General features: G+C 40.5%; 1 protein-coding gene across 5 annotated transcripts in view; it reads left to right on the top strand.

Annotated features, from left to right (window-relative positions):
• Positions 1-17,228, top strand: part of phf14 (PHD finger protein 14) — a 138,063-nt gene that overhangs the window by 74,151 nt on the left and 46,684 nt on the right. The window lies entirely within an intron of this gene.

The following is a 17,228-nucleotide window of genomic DNA, read 5'->3' as shown; positions in this document are numbered from 1 at the left end:
GCCCTCTGTCATCTGTGATTTATCGCCTGCGAAGGGGCCTTGTTGGTGGAGGTGGGGGCAGAGGAAATATTGCTTCTTGGCCTACGTAAAGTTTCAGCAGATGTGGTTGATTGTGTTATTGCAGTGACAAAATTTTTACGAAACAAAACAAAGACGGTAAAAAAGAAAAAGTAACTACAAACCTTCTATTTGTGGGATGTTAATGTTTCTTTTTCGGTTTTCATACTACAGAAAATCGTCCACGTTCACAATTAGGTCCGTGGTTGGACAAGCCGAACAATGAAAAAAAGATTAAGAACAAAAGACCCTGAAGTCAATAAACTTGTTGCTAACTGTACATTAACTGTAACATAGCATACATGTTGTTATTAAGCCAGCTGATGTCTTTCCGTAATAGGATGCAGATATGTCATAGGCCTAACGTTGGCATACAAGTGATTATTATCATTACGGAGCAGTAAGTCAAATACAGGCCACTAGAGAGAATACAGAAATGTGTGAGAACCTTGGGCAAAAAGATGGACACAGCCACTATGACAACATTCTTTGATTTGTAAAGTCACTATATTGTAGGCTTTGAAATGTATTTTTTAAAATTTATTTATTTATGAGAGAAAATGACCATATTTGGGCAAGCGAGTGGAATGCTATCAGCTAACACTGCCTTGTTTGGACACACATAGTTGTTAGTCGGCCAGTGCTGCGGTGAAGTGGTTAGTGCTACGACCTCAGAGCAAAAAAGGTTCTTGGTTCGAACCCCACTTGGAACCGTTTTTGTGTAGTACAGGTATTGCAGCTTTCACAAAGAATATGAATTTTTTGCTAAATGAAGTTTGTATTCTGAAGTGCTTTGAGTGGTCAGTAAGACTAGAAAAGTGCTATATAAATCGCATTACATTTCATAATCAGTGCAAAACCTGGACCTCATGTTTCTCGGATACTGTGTTAATATCATTAGTTTCACATCGAGCCGTATTGTTTATCAGACACTACTAGAACAAACTGGCTGAATCAAAGCATTTCATTCATAGGACCTATGTTCCTTCCTCCCTCCCTCCTTGCACGTCTCTGTGTTTGAGAGAATGTATGTATAAAAAACTTCAAACTCGGGTCATCTACCAGAGGTTTGGAAGCTTGAGGGTCCTACACAGTATGTTACCTGTTCTTAGACTGTGCTCTTCTGGACAGATGTCTCGGAATCACTCGCCCAGCTTGGCTCACTGCCCTGCATGCTCCGATTACCACAGGGACCACTGTTACCTTTACCTTCCACATCTTCTGGAGCTCCTCTCTTAGCGCTTGGTATTTCTTGAGATTCTTGTTTTTCTTCTTTATGTTTCTATCACTTGGTATGGCTACATCTATCACTACGGGCTTATGCTTGTCTGCCACTACTGTGTCCAGTTCGTTAGCCATCACCAGTTTGTTCTTGTGTATCTGGAAGTCCCACAGGATCTTAGCTTGGTCATTCTCAACCACCATTTTGACTTCCTAATTTTAGGGCCATACTCGACACAGATGTTCCTGTATACTATGCCAGCTGCTTGGTTATGGGGTTCTATATATGTATGTCCTGCCTGCTAGCATCTTGTATCCAGCTGTTGTGTGCTGGATTGTCTCAGGGGGCATCTTTGCATCATAAACAACCAGGGTCTTGCCTGGTGTGGTAATCCCCACACCAGGCAAGACCCTGGTTGTTTCTTAGCTGTCATGATTAGTTTCTCTGTGCTGTCCTACCAATAGCTTTATCCAGCCATTGGTAGGATTTCTCAGTATCAGCCACTTGTTCTTTCTCCTCTTCTTTCTCAGGTTTCTGCTGCCTGAGGTATCCACTAACCATGTGGTGAGTTGTGGCCATCTTTTTAATATACTCATACTTTGTTGTCCTCAGTCTTCTTTCTTTGGCTTAGCATACAGTCTGAGGATGCAAGTCCAAAGACATGCAGTTAGTAAGGGAATTGCTTGTAGGCGGGAATGTGAGTGCAAATGATTGTCTGTTTCCATGTGTTAGCCCTGCGACATACTGGCGATACATGTATATATGTGTGTGTGTGTGTGTGCGTGTGTGTGTATCCCCATACCATTGTTAATAAGAAAGAGATTAGCTATAGAGACCAACACTATAGCAGGCTCCAGTGTTCAGCATTCAGTTTGAAGGAGTTATTCTGCACAGTATCTTCGACTAGGTCGTGTATCTCTCTTGGACTGAAGGAAAAATTTTTAAAAAGATGCATCTAGGGATCTTATGTGTCACTTTTAAATGTAAGGCAAGCTGGGTTAGGATTTTTTTTACCAGTTGAAACTATCTCTTGAGATTTAGCTCAATTTGTAATGCTGCCATCCTGAATATAAATAAAGACTCAAATTTAGTAGCAGACATTAACAAGATGCACTGTTTCTGCAGGAGGCCGGGCAGCCTTTGGAGTTCAAACAATATTTGGAAAAGATGTAAGAGGGAAATTTTGGGTTTGAACAGGGTGGCAGCATTAATTTAGGCATCTCCTTCAGGTGAAACCAACTCACCATGGTGAGCTTTAGATGTTCCCATCCATCATCATCAAGTAAAGAGTGTTTTATGGCAGAACAGCAGCCAGCAAATAAGACATGATCTTGGCCACAGCTGACTCATGGTTAGGGGATGAGCACGAGGGGTAGAGGAATACAGAGAAAGAAAAGCTAGCACAGAGATTCAAGAAAGGAGTAACCTTTGCGATCATGGGTGCATTCCCATTACTGCTCTGACATTAGATTCAGGAAGATGATTTAATGGTGGCAGTTTGTTTTTGCTGACTTCACCCTTTTCCCCCACATTTAAAACAGAAAACACCAGAGGACTGGGTCTGTGTGGGAGGTGTGGCCAAGGAGCTAAAATCTATTAGTCTCTTCCCCATCTGTTAGTCCTGTGACTTTGCCACTGTGTGGGTCTGTTGAATGCTCCCCAGAGTTGTCGTGGTTTCCTTCTAGTCCATAACTGGTTTGTTCTTGATATCCAGTTAACTTCAGTGTTTGCCTTTTGCCCATTTAATCATTACATCTTGAACCCCAAGGCCATATCAAAACGTTATATCTTAACTGATTCCTTCACCTCAGATTGGTTTGATGGATTTACAGTGTGCTACAAGGTCTTTGTATTTCTAGACGATTGTCTGTAGCAAATTTCAAACACGAGGACAACATATCTAATGTGAATTCAGTCCTGTTGTCGATTGATACACAGTTTAATGGGGCCCCCTGCTGCAAAATACGAAAATGTTCAGTCAAAAACAAAACACTAGGTGAGGGTTGTATAGATCACTCCTGTTCCTCTCTTCCTATCTCTTCTGTCCCAGCAGTGAATAAGCTGTGGTCAGATAAGCTAATAAAGGGACCTGATCTGACTTAACTTTTCTATAGGTGCAACTTCAGCAGTCCATTCATTATTTCCTATCTTGTAAAACAGTAGCTGTTTTGTAACGTTGCATAGACCAAATAGTAGATCAAAAGGTAAAAGGCTTTCTAAGTTCAATAATCAACTGTTCTTTGGAAAGACAGTTGCACACGTTGTTATGGAGAAGAGTTAATGGCTGAGTGCTTTGTGTCATATTGATTCCTGTCACATGGACTTTTCCAAGGTAATTGTGTTGCCCGGTTCTGACAAATTCACTTACTTGTTTCAGCCATTTGAGCTCAGGCTCAGACACAAACACACTGTTGCAAAGATTTGAAGTTTTTGAGGTTACAAAACCACTTTCAATACATGATTTCATGGTATTCAGCAGTTGCATAGAAACAAGTATCAATAACATGGCCGATTATATGTTTTATCGTCACATTTGCTGTTCTAAGTGATTGATTTCTATCATTTTAACTTTTCTCATTATTTTATTTAATAACCGTAGTGATGCTGAATTCAAGACAAAACACTCCTGTGCTCACTTTATTAAACAGAATTCATAGTAGCGTGTTTGTGGCCATTTTCCTAGGTATTCGGCCACACAGAGTGAATGCAGTCCTCTAAAAAAAAATTAATGCGCTTAGCCTCACAGGGAGACCTGAAAGGCAGCAACAGCAGAGTTCAAGTTTTAATTTTCATTAACACACATATTCACTGTAAAAGGGTTGTGTATCTGAAACAGCCTAACTGCAGCTATAATGGTCCTGTTGGTCAAAAGTATCCCTTTCACCCGTAGTCTCATTTGACCATATGTTACGCTAAATTCAGTACCAAAAATGGATCAGGCTTAAGACTGGATTAATATGAAATATGAAATAAAAATATGAAATAAATATACTTCATAATATAAATATTTGCTGTGTGTTGGTGAAGGTTTGAAGAGAAAAGGGACAAGATAACTTTGGTCAGTACTTTGAAACAAATAAAAAAAAGTGCTTTGTGTACACTTTACTTAAATTACCCCATTATGATACACACAAAACATTTATGAGCACACATCATATTTAAAAGAACAAAAAACACAATGTATAAGCTATATAGTAAAACATGTTGTCCTTTTTAGAGTGAGTGTTAATGGAAAGATAATAGTTTGATATCCAAACACAAACCTTATGAAGTGGGCTTTTTATTACATTGCCAGTTATGATCAGTTAGCTGAATCAACCTGCTGTCGGCCAATCTAAGATTTTTGTCATAGCTTTTGCTTGGTCTGTTGTGAACAGTATCTTATTGTGGCTAATGTTAGTAAAGTCTGTGTAGAAAATACATGTATAACATTTTAATGTTTACTTTTAGATCATGATTATCAAATTTTGGCCACTGACCAGAACGGTTCAGGCATATAGTGTATATAAAACACATCACTTATTGCTTTTAAGCTTTAAACGTCAGCGTTTTGGCTGAAATGTAGTGGGGGGTTTTGTTTTTTAACCAGAATTGACTATGTTTGGATGAGAGTTTGTCAATGAACCTAGCTAGGTTGCTTAGCAAGAATTTTCTGTAAAATATTTTGCTAATTATAACTAAGTAATAAACTTATAAAATTGAACCACAGGTTTCTTGTATGGGATGAACTCATCATTAAACTTGATGTAATGTTTTGTCGTTTATTTCCTGATCAGCATGATTCAATTTAGTTCTAATGACAAATTGGTGAATATTTCTGCAGGCGATATGATTTGATATGATACGGGAGTAATGACACTTCTCTTTAAGAGATCTAGTCAGGACTGTGAGAGTGATTTTGAAGATGTGGACGAGATCAAATGTAACCAACTTGGATTTTGTGGGCCATCAGCCCCGCCTGGTGAGAACCTGTCTCTGGGGACTGATATGAGAACTTCAGAAAAAGATTAAACACCAGATCAAAGTGGACATGAATCGCCAACTGAGAGCAAGACATGTAGCAGACAAAAGCAATCAGTCATGTCCCGTCCATCACCTCACCTCCAATAAGATTACATCAATCAATAATCTCTTATATGACTGATTGGATTTTGTCTGCTTAGTACAAGTACAAGGGAGGAGGGGGGGAACTACTCAATTTTCCCAATGATTAAAGCTGGGCCAAATTGCTTTGATAACATCAAAGACCTTGCTGTAGCTCTGTGTGTAAGGGTAATGTTGGCAGGAGATAAAGGCTGATGCTTACAGGTGACTGGGAAGCAACTGAAAACGACATTCACTATGTGGATCAAACAACAGGGCCACAAACTGACCATTGTACAGCTGAAACCACAGAATGCAGGGGAAGTGTCTATGATCGTGCACTCAGGTTTCTGGGCAAATGTTTTAATGACTGACCAATTAAATGTAGTTTAGAGTTGAAGGGCAAACAACAACTAACCATTAAGCCACATCCATCAGCGTGAATATATTTTTAAACAAGATTGTATGTCTGCAGGTGCATATCTTGCAACAAACTGATGTGTTCTCATAAATTTAGGATTAATCCAATTAAAATTGCATGGGAGGGGGCACCGGTTTGTGGAAGCCAATGTTGCCCTGCCATCTTCAGTACAGTGGTTCTGCCTAATTACATTTTGCATGTGTGGGTGGTCTCTAGCCACATGCATACATAGTGAAACTGTCTTTGAAGTAGTTCTAACACCATCTAATAGCAACAAAAATAGCAGCGCTCATGCCAAATGAGTTCAGGATATCCTCAACAACCTGCTTCAGTATTGTTGTTATTGGATAGAAGTGAGCTTCACTGACTCATTCACTCGTATTGGACTCCCTTCACAAAGTTTTACAGCTTCCTCCAAAGTGAATATGGGGACACATTTTGACAGCGGAGGTAAATAGCAGATTGACAGCCCATACTCACTGCAGATAAACAGCGACCAGAGATGTTTGTCCCACAGCAGCCACTGCAGCAATTGGGAGGGGAAAGAAAACAGAATTCAGTTGACTGCAATCGACTGATATCTCGTGGTGAGATTTTACATAGTGTACCTTTATGAATTTAGCCTTCTCCATACCAGCACCTTGAATAAATATCACAGACACTTTTTTAAAAATAATATTTGAATATTTGATATCAGTACATGAGCTAATACATTTCTGTAAGTAGACATTCCCAGTGAACTGCTAATATTGACTAATACACAGGTACTTAACAATTCAACACAAAGTAGTTAGTAGTTAGTTCCATTCACTGCTGTGAATGACACTCATTAAAAGCATATTAAAGACCACAAATGGATTTAAGTAAAAGTATGTGAATATGCTACATGACCAAAGGACATTTCAGATGTCAAATGATGTGGCTATTATAAGTATACAACTTTTTTGTTTAGTTTTTTTGTTAATGGCTTGGTGCACATAACAGAATTAGCATGTATTTTGTTCCATGTTGACTTTGAATGGAGCCATTTAAGAATCCACAATGTCATACAACTGCGTGTATGTTCAGGGCTGTGAGGGAAGACCAAGCATTATATCCAGTTTGACTGTTTGTTTTTTTTCACATGCAGTTTTTATCATGGTGACTCCTGAAATTGAAAATTAAATTATGCCTGTAGGTGTTTCCAAGATTAATGCTGAGTGGCAAAACGTTGATATTTGAAATGAAAATGTTAATTAGGGAAACCTATCTTATACAGACATGCTTGTAAAAGTGACATAACCAAAATAATGTATTGATATTAGGCAAGTAGGAAATGCAGTTGGTTTGTGAAATTGTAACTTACATTCCCCTACCACACATTTCCAAGTAATCGTCACACTTGTTGAAGGTTGCTTTTAATAGGTAACTAACATGAAAGAGACTTTGTTTCCAGGTAAGAAGCTGCAACATTAAGCACAATATTTACACTCTTGCCTTCAAACAAAGAAGGATGTTAGAGGCGTGAAGCAAGATTAATTCTAGCATTATAATTTAGTCCCGGTATGCTAATATGTTAAACATTAGTCAGTATTACCTTATTATGAGGTTAATAACACAAGTCAGTATGTGAAAATTGTAATGCACAGATTCTTTGGCTGTAGCTCAGGATGTAGAGCAGGTCATCTACAAATCAAAAGGTTGGTGATGGCTCCTATCTGTATGCCAAATATCTTTGGGCAAGATACTAACCCCAAGCTACTCTCTGATGCGTTCATTGGAGTATGAATGTGTGTGAATGATACATAGATGGCACTTGCTTAGAAAAAAAGCATAGAAAAATGTGCTTGTGTGAATGGATAAATGAGGCAAGTCGTATAAAGCACTTTGAGTGCTCATGAGGAGTAGAAAAGTGGTATATAAGACCAGTCCATTTACCATTCAGTCCATGTTAGGTCATCATATTTCCACCAATATAATACTGATTGGTTTTTCCCTCATAGACATGTATTTGTTTCACATTATTACCCCCAGTTTCTGGCCTGTTTAGTATCTGTTTAAATAAATTTCAATCTAATATTACTGTAGCTATAACTTTCAATTCAATTCAATTTTATTTATATAGCACCAAATCCCAACAACAGTTAGGTTGTTAGGTTAAGTTAAAGACCCCACAATAATACAGAGAAAACGGAGAAAACCCCAATAATCATATGGTCCCATAGTAAATGCTTTGGTGACAGTGGGAAGGAAAAACTCCTTTTAATAGGAAGGAACCTCCAGCAGAACCAGGCTCAGGGAGGGATGGCTATGTGTCGAGACCGGTTGAGAATTGGGGGAGGAAGACAGGATAAAGACACACTGTGGAAGAAAGCCAGATTAATAATAATAACTAATACATGCAGAGTGATGTGTTAACACAAGACCTTGTATGTGATGAAAAGGATTTGAAATTCAACTCTGACTCCGTGTTAAATACGAATAATGTAGAGAAACCGGTAAAGAAGAAATCTGCGCTCTCTTTCTAGTCCCTGTCAATATTCTTGCAGCAGCATTTTAGATCAGCTGAAGGCTTTTCATGTAGTTTTTAGGACATCCTGATAATAATGAATTGCAGTATTCCAGCCTAGAAGTAATGAATGAATGAAAATGAACGTTTTCAGCGTCAGTGAGACAGGACATTTCTAATTTTAGAGATGTTGCACAAATGGAAGAAAACAGTTGTTCATATTTGTTTAATACGCACATTGTCCTGGTCAAAAACAACTCCAAGATTCCTCACAGTGTTACTGGCGGCCACCTGGGAGGTAATGCTATCGAGAGAAACCATCTGATTAGATATAGTATTACTCAGATTTTTAGGGCTGAGTACAACAACTTCATTTTTTTCTGAATTTTGAAACAGATATTTAGACATCTTTATGTTTTTAAGACATTCTCGCATTATAACTAATTGGTGTGTGTCATCTGACTCCATGAATAGATAAAGTTGGGTGTCATCTGCAGCGAAAATGTATGCTATACGCTCTAATGCTGCTGCCTGTAGGAAGCATGTATCATGTAAACAGAATTGGTCCCGGCACAGAACCCTGTGGAACTCCTTAATTGACCTTAGTGTAGTGAAAGTAGTGTAGTAGCTGTAATGTCAACAGCATGCTCTAATAGCTGTACCAGAATATTATGGTCAACAGTATTGAACACTGGACAAGCACAGAGATGAGTCCACTGTCAGAGTCTGAAGAAGATCAATTGTAACCGTCTCTAAAGCTATTCCTATGCTCTGATGAGCTCTGAAAGCTGACTGAAACTGCAATAAACCATTCCTCTGCAGATGATCAGGCAGCTGTTTTACAGCTACTCTTTCAAGATTTTTTTTAGATAAAAGGAAGCTTGGAGATTGGCCTATAATTAGCTAAGACAGCTGGGTCAAGTGATGGCTTTTTAAGTAACGGTTTAACTACTGCCAGCTTGAGGGCCTGTGGTACAAAGCTGATTAATAGAGATAGGTTGATCATATTCATGAGCAGTCTTGTAGAAATGGTGTCTAAAAGACAAGTTGATAGTTTGGAAGTAGTGATTATTGAAGTTAACTCATAAAAATCAAGACCTTGTTACTCCACTATTACCACATTATTACCGAGCTGGAATAGAAAGTGATTTTGGTCTATACTGACATGATAGCATCAAAAAATTACTGCAGATTTATCAGTGACAAAGCCATGATGCAAATTTACTATTCCTGTAAATCCTTGTGTTATTGTTGCCTTCCTATCAGCTCACTGCAATCTAGCCCTTCTCCTTTGATCACTGGCATCTGTTTGAACTCCATAAGGCTGCCTTTTTCTGTGCTCTTGGTTGTTTATTGAAATTCCAAATGGCCAAGGGGAAGAAGCAGTTTGTGAGTCTGGAGGTGTGAGACCTGATTGAGGCGCTGACCAGAAAGCAGCAGGTCAAATGGGTGGTGAGCAGGGTGCATGGGGGTCACCTGTGATGGCTCTGGCTTTGCTGAGGATCTGGTGATGGCCTGCAGTGGTAGCAGAGGGCAGGTAATGATGTTGTGGGCAGTGCTAGTTACCCTCTGCACAGCACTGAGGAGCTGAAGGACAGCAGCAGGAGCTTCTGGTCCTGGTTAATCTTTCTCAGGACATGCAGGAAGTGCAGGTTATTTTCTGAGCACCAGTGGGACAAGTTCTCTACCTCCGTCCTGTACACTGTCTCACCTCCATTAGAGATGAGCCCAACTATGGTGGTATCATCAGCATACCACCGCATACCAACCCAGGTGGGCCTCCTACGCAAGGCCACCTGGGTTGGCTGGAAGACTGTTTACTTAGCCTAGCAGGGCGAAGGACACTGTCTAAGCTGAACTCTGGACACACACATACACTGATACACACTCATCCCCCCTCCCTTTCCAAACGCCTTCGATGCTTGTCCCCTCCTGGGGAAGATGGCGGTCGACTGGACCAGCGCAGACATGCTGCAGGACTGGATGCGCTGTCTACACCGGCTCTCTCTTACCCTTTACCCGCCCCTGTTGCCTGTCTTGTGTTTCAATGGTGTATTGATAGTCATGTGCTTTTTGTGCTGAGGTGTTTTTTCTGTTATCAAACTGTTCTCCCAGTAGGAGCTCAGTCTGAGTGGAGTTTTTTTTCTCCTCTTCTCACCTCATGTTATGTATTTTCGTTGTTTTTTTCCTATCAGCATACCTCTCTGACATGTCTTCCCAATGTGTTGTTCGTGTAAGTCTGGTCAGAAGGTTCCTTTGTAAGTGCGCATGCGCCATTAGCGTGCTGCCTGCTGTAACCCTAATTTCCTTCGGGATTAATAAAGTATTCTGATTCTGATTCTGATTGACAATCACGCTGGCTGGGTTGGTGTGCAGTCATAGGTTTACAGAACATACAGTAGGGGGCTGAGAATGCAGTACTGCTGGGATCCGGTGCGAAGTGACAGTGGAGGCAGCCAACTTGGACGAATTGAGGCCGGTTGGTGAGGAAATCTTTGATCCAGGAGCAGGTGGCAAGGGGAATATGAATATGGTCCAGTTTGGCGTTGAGAATGTCTGGGTTTATGGTGCTGAATGCTGAGCTGCAGTCCACAAAAAACATCCTCACATAGCTCTTCTTGTTCTCCAGGTGTCTCAGTGCTCTATGAAGGGTGACGGCATCCTCCGCAGACCAATTTGCTCTGTAAGCAAACTGTTGGAGGTCGTGGGAGGGGGGGTAGACAGTCTCTGATGTGCTGAGACACTATCTGCTCGATAGCTGCAGCTACTGCTGTAGGTTCCTATGTTTTTGACTGTTAGATCTGTTAGTTTGTGTTAAACTGACATTTTTATAGTTAATTACATTACACTACATGAAAAGTGTCATTTGGATGTGCTTCCTCTGCATAGGATTCCTCATATTGAAATAATTAATGTCGGTCCCAATGTTGTGCTCTTAGAGATGTAGACTGTGCTTGTGTTGCTCAACGTTTAGTGTAAACTTCTGAAATTACCCGAATATAGAGCTTTCTTTTGCTGAAAAGTGTAATGAAGCTTATTTTGCTATCCATAGAGAAATGGAAATTAAAAACTGCTGCACTGTCACACATACAGAAAGGGGGAAAAAAAGTATATCAGTAAGCGGTGCTTTAATTCAGAGATCTTCCACATAATGCACAACAAATATTACAAAAAGTGCACTCAAGTAGAGTAATTAGCGAAGCATCTGTGCAGTCGTTGCAGGCTTGCTAAAGAGCCCTCCTGTGAATTTGAAAGGCCTTCAAGGGTCTCCAGCAGCGAAACGGAAGAATTTTCCCGTTCCTTTTTTTCCTTAGTTGGAGATTCATGTGAAATCAATTGGCAGTTTGTGTGCAACAATAGGAATGTGCTCATTAGTGGAGCCCACACACTTTGGTCATTTGTCTTCTGTTCACTAGGGGGCTGGAGGGTACTTTAAATTCTCATTGTTTCCCTAGCAGATAGGCCAGCTCAGCTCATCGCACAGACTGTGTGTGTGTGTGTGTGTGTGTGTGTGTGTGTGTGAGACTGTGAGAGACTTTGGTGCTTTGGCATATTTGTGTTAATGTGCAGCAGTTGTTATCTTATGTCTCTACAAATCAAAAGATTCCAATTATCTGTGACAATGAAATTTCTGCTATGGTTTTAGTCAATCTAAATGGGTTAATGTTTAAATACCACAGTGTGTATTGCACCTGTTTCGTGGGTTTTCTAGTCTTGTGCAAGAGGGCAACATTCCATAAATTTAAATGCTTATTAAAGTTTGGTAAGTCTCTCCGTAATCCAACACAGATGCTATTACAACTCAATCATCCAGGAAGGGAAATCCCAAAAGGTTGATTCTGTTCATCTGGGGGTAGAGTTTTCAATGTCCCACTGAAAACGCTACGTGCAGATGAATATCGTCCAAAACCCAAGACTCCTTCTGATGCCTCTTACATGTCAGACTTGGTACTGGTACACAGTAACACCAGAACTCTCTATGAGGTAGGCATATCATTGTCAAAGTCTATAAGAGATGCCTATTAATGTAAATACAGAGGGTTTACAAGGTGCATACCACTGGTTACACTCAAAAACAGGAAATCTAGATTCGATTTTGCCAGAAAACCTGAAAGAGCCTGCACAGTTGTGGAAAAAACTGATCTCTAAGACATTATCGTTTAGTAAATCTGATTGCTCTAGGGTTGCACCTAAAACTGTCAACATTTTCCTAAGATTTTTAGGATCAAGTAGAATAATCTCAGTTTTGTCTGAATTTCGAAAATATTGACAGGTGTCCCAGCCCTGTAGGTAAATCAGGTAGCAAAATGAAATGTCAGCTCCACCACCAGCAACAGGCTGAGATATCTATCATCTTGTATTTCTCTAATAAGTCATTAACCTTTTTTTCCCCCCCTTGTGGACACATTAGTGTGGTCCTCACCAACATCCCAGGCACCAACACCCCCAACAACCATATATAAAAAAAGGTATTTAAACATTAGGCACTTTAGTTTTACTAAAACCACAGCAGAAATTTAATTGTCGCAGATAATTGGCATCTTTTGATTTGTAAGGTGATGAATAATAAGAGTTTCAGTCAGGTTTCAGAACTTATCTCTGTACAGAAACGGTGTTAGTGAAAGTTACTAATGACCTTTGTATAGCCTGTGACAGTGGACTCATCACTGTGCTTGTCCTGCTAGATACTATTTTGTTAGATACTGCTAGATGTCACGGCTTGCGGGGACAGACCGTGTGTGAGTGAGTGAGGAGATAAAACTGAGTTTAAACGAATAATGAACCTTTATTATGGCTGATGTCATTGAGTCCAAACAAGGCACAAAACACAGTGGCGAAACAGAACTAGAACTAAACTGGGAAACTAATACTGAGATACAACTATGAAAACTCAGAAGACTATGCCGAAGAAAACTAAGACTATAAATACAAAGACTAAGACTGTGACAGCTATGGCTATGAATACATGGGGGGTGGTAACACAGACAACGCGACAGCGAACAAGTGGAAACACAGAAAAAATACACAAGGGATGATCATGGAAAGTGGAAACAGCTGAAACAAATGCACATAATGACGCGACGGGGGAAGTGTACACTAAGCACAGAACATGAAACAAAACCCTTCAAAATAAACCGGAAACATGACAGGATGCCTACATGGCACGAGCTTGACAAACCTGAACAACGCAGATATGAAACATGACAGCTTAAGACATGAACCAACAAGTTATGGAGCTGTTGTTGAGGGACCAGGAGAGGTTCTCTGCAAGGTGGACACCAAGGAATTTCGTGGTCTTGACAACTTCCACAGAGGATCCATTGATGTTCAGTGGACAGTGATCTCTCCGTGCTCTCCTGAAGTCGACAATCATGTCTTTTGTTTTGTCCACGTTCAAAGACAGGTTGTTGACTCTACACCAGTCTGTTAGCTGTTGCAACTCCTCTCTGTATGCTGACTCATCACCACAGTCCTCAGCTCTTGCTGATGAGACAAGCACGGTCGTTTCATCGGCAAACTTGATGATGTGGTTCAAACTGTGCATTTCTGCACAGTCGTGAGTCCAGGATCCAGTTGCAGAGGAAAACTGAATGGGGGAAGAGTTGCTGAGGGATGATTGTGTTGAATGCTGAACTGAAATCTATGATCTGATGAAATTTTATACACAGTCCGACATGCAGTGAAATGCTTATTGTTGTGCAATTCCCAACCAGATACAAGAATAAACTGAAATTAAAAATCAAGTATAACATTAAAGTTAAAAATCAAAATTAAAAAGGTATGCAAATCAGCAGTGTGCAGATTGACAGTGAATAGTCAAAAACAGTTATTGAGTATATTATTGAATTAAATTGTTTTATTAAGTGCATGTACAGTGATGTGATATGAGAGAAACCTGGGGCCTGTTCTTCGTACCTCGCTAAGTAAGTTAGCTGGATTAGATTGTTGACGATTTCGCGTGATCCTGGATCGTTCGGTTCCCCGAAGCTCATCCGGGACTTGCTGTCATAGCAACAGAGCCGTAAGCGTAAACCTGCTCGGGAGCAGGTTTACTTTATGTAAACAGGATTAGATCGCGGCCACGCAGGTATGTCCGCTTCATTTATACGAAAGCAACAGCGATATTCCACCACTGTTTCACCATAAATAAATAACATCAATGTAACTAAAGATAATGCAGCACTTGATCCTTTTATTGATTTCACACAGATACATACAGGTCATTTCCTAAAAAAGGGAAATGTACTATTAACATTCTATTACATGTATGTGATTATTACAGATGTAATTCATATTTCAGAGTAGTAATTGTAAATTACTTCGTGTAATCAAGATGAGAGACCACGGCTATAAAAGCGAAGGTGGATTTGGGAAGTCTGTTGCAGCCATGTCCTGTCCGTATACGCGACCAACCCATTGCGGAAGGTGCAATATTGATAAGGAGAGTCCTCAGAATTCAGCGTATATTGCGGGATAGACAGGATCCTTTAACTCAGCGCGACAGTGTGCTCATTGAGAGATATCGATATTCCCGTGAGGGTATTATTTACTTAACCAACTTGTTGACGAGGGGGTGCAGGACCACCACCTGTCTTTTTTTCCTCTGCCCTTTTCTTGGTTGCTGTTATGAACAAACTAACAGAGTATTACAGGCCAGTATTACCTTGCCAAGAGACGAAAAGCAATCTAAGAGATAAATATTACCATTCTGTAGAATACTCCTGTATTCCACTTTTACTTGTTCCCATGTTCTTGTGGGTCCTGTTGTGGCTCTAATGTGAAAGGGGATATAATATAACATATTATAATATAATATAATGCCATATGATATTGGACAATATAGTGTCATATGATAGATCTACCCTACCGCCTACTGGTGTTGGCCAGAGGGGCCGATGGCGCGATATGGCAGCCTGGCTACAACCGTAGCTGCCTCCACCAGTGTGTGAATGTGGGAGTGAATGAATAGTGGTATCGTAAAGCGCTTTGGGTGCCTTGGAAAGCGCTATATAAATCCAATCTATTATTATTATTATTATTATTATTAAATTACCTACGAGTTTGATTTGTCAGCAACTTTCTGCCAGCCCTCTCTCCTTGCTTTTGCAGCCTTTGCAGTGTTCTCTTGCATTTTAATTAAACTCTGAAACTCCTGAAATCCCGCACTCATGAGTTCTTGCTCTGCTGCCGGAAAATACCGTGCACGCCCCTTCGACATTTTCGCCGACCAATCAGCGGGTTGCCGATCAATGTTTCTACTATCGATGCGTAGCCCCTTTTACGACACCCAGTGATGTCACATTACTGCGTCCAGCTGTACTAATCGTCAACAGCAGGTGTGTTCGGGGAACCGGATTAGCGAGCTCACGGTTAGCGCGATGGTTTGGTCTTGGATGTGTCATGTGATCTTGGATGTAGTGAGCGACGTACGAAGAACAGGCCCCAGATCAGGCGTACATTATTTTGCGATGGTGTATAGACATATTTAGAGTCCAGTCCTACACCTGGTTCAGGGCCCATATAGCCTGGAGGAAGAAGCTCCTCCTCATTCTCTGTGTGTTGCCCTTAAGTGAGTGGAAGCGCTTCCCTGACCTCAACAGTGCGAAGACTACCTTGTTGTTATGGGAGAAGTCTTTCATGCACCACTTGGTGTAAATAGACTGCAGGTCAGGAAGCACTGAGCAAATGATGCATTCGGCAGAGTGCACCAATCCTTGGAGAGATCATCTATCCTGCTTGGTGCTGTTCCCATACCAGGTGCAGATATTTCCCGTCAGGATGCTCTGGATGGTGCATGAGTAGAGTTCTTGAGCACCTTCAGAGGTAGGTGGAAGTCTCTGAGTCATCTGAGGAAGAAGAGATGCTGCCGGGCTTTCTTCACCAGAGTGTTAATGTGACAGGATCACGAAAGGTCCTGTGTGATGTTAACACCCAGGTATCTGAAATTGTCTGCTCTCTCCACTGGCGCACCACATATAGTGCCTCGTAATTTCTCGCCTGCTTTGTGCTCCTTGGATTTGCTGATGTTTAAGAGAAGGTTATTCTCCAGGCTTTATTATCCAGGTGGATGAGAGCCCAGATGTAGGGTGGTGGCAATGGTATCATCTGTTGATTGGTGAACTGGAGTGGGTCCAGTTTGGGTGGCAGCAGGGTCTTAATGTGCCTCTAGAAGCACTTCATCATGATGGGTGTCTTGATTGTAGGGCTGTAGGGCGATATGGCCTAAAACCCATACTGCGGTATAATTTGAAGCATGTGCAGCAATGACATATATCGCGATATATTCTTTTCTTCTGTATACATATGTCAAAATGACTGAACAGTATAGCATGCCATTTTAAGAACACTTATTGTGCAAAACCTTTCTTAAATTTTCTTTAATCTTAATCTTTTACATATTAAAAATTACAAAACTTATCAAATATTTTTTTAAGATGTAACAGATCTTTTTCCAAACAATTTAACACAAAACTCTTAAATAACAAATAAAAATGAAGATAAATGCACAAAGATTTTGGAATAAAAAAAATATCGGTAAAACACAAAATTCTAAACTGTTTAAAATAAAGTGTAAAATGTGCATTTAGAAAAGGCTTGGAAAAAATCAGTCTGCTGGTGTGTAGGGCCACCTTTTTTCTTTCCACTTGAATGACTGGGCATTTGTGGAAGGCGCAGTTTTTGGTTTTCCTCATATTCCAAAACGTGTTTCATTTTGAGGTTATAAAACCAATTACTTGTATTCCCTCTCTTCGCTATTACTGTCACCTGGCATAATTTGCAGATGATATTTTTCTGCTCAACTTCTGACAGCTTAAACCCAAACCAGGTCCATATCACCGACGTCGCACTGGTCTTCTTTATGAGCACTCCCTCCTCCTCCCCACCTGTAAGCTCCATGCTAGCTTGCAGCCGCTGCGATGCTTTCGACCAAAACAGGAACAGCTTGATGACCTCAT

Source organism: Rhamphochromis longiceps, linkage group LG22 (genome assembly GCF_057381845.1).
Source record: "Rhamphochromis longiceps isolate RC_006_pf linkage group LG22, R_longiceps_female_GT1.1, whole genome shotgun sequence".
Classification (NCBI taxonomy): Eukaryota; Metazoa; Chordata; class Actinopteri; order Cichliformes; family Cichlidae; genus Rhamphochromis; species Rhamphochromis longiceps.
Note: the sequence above shows the minus strand (reverse complement) of the source record. Positions and strands in the feature narration are given on the sequence as shown.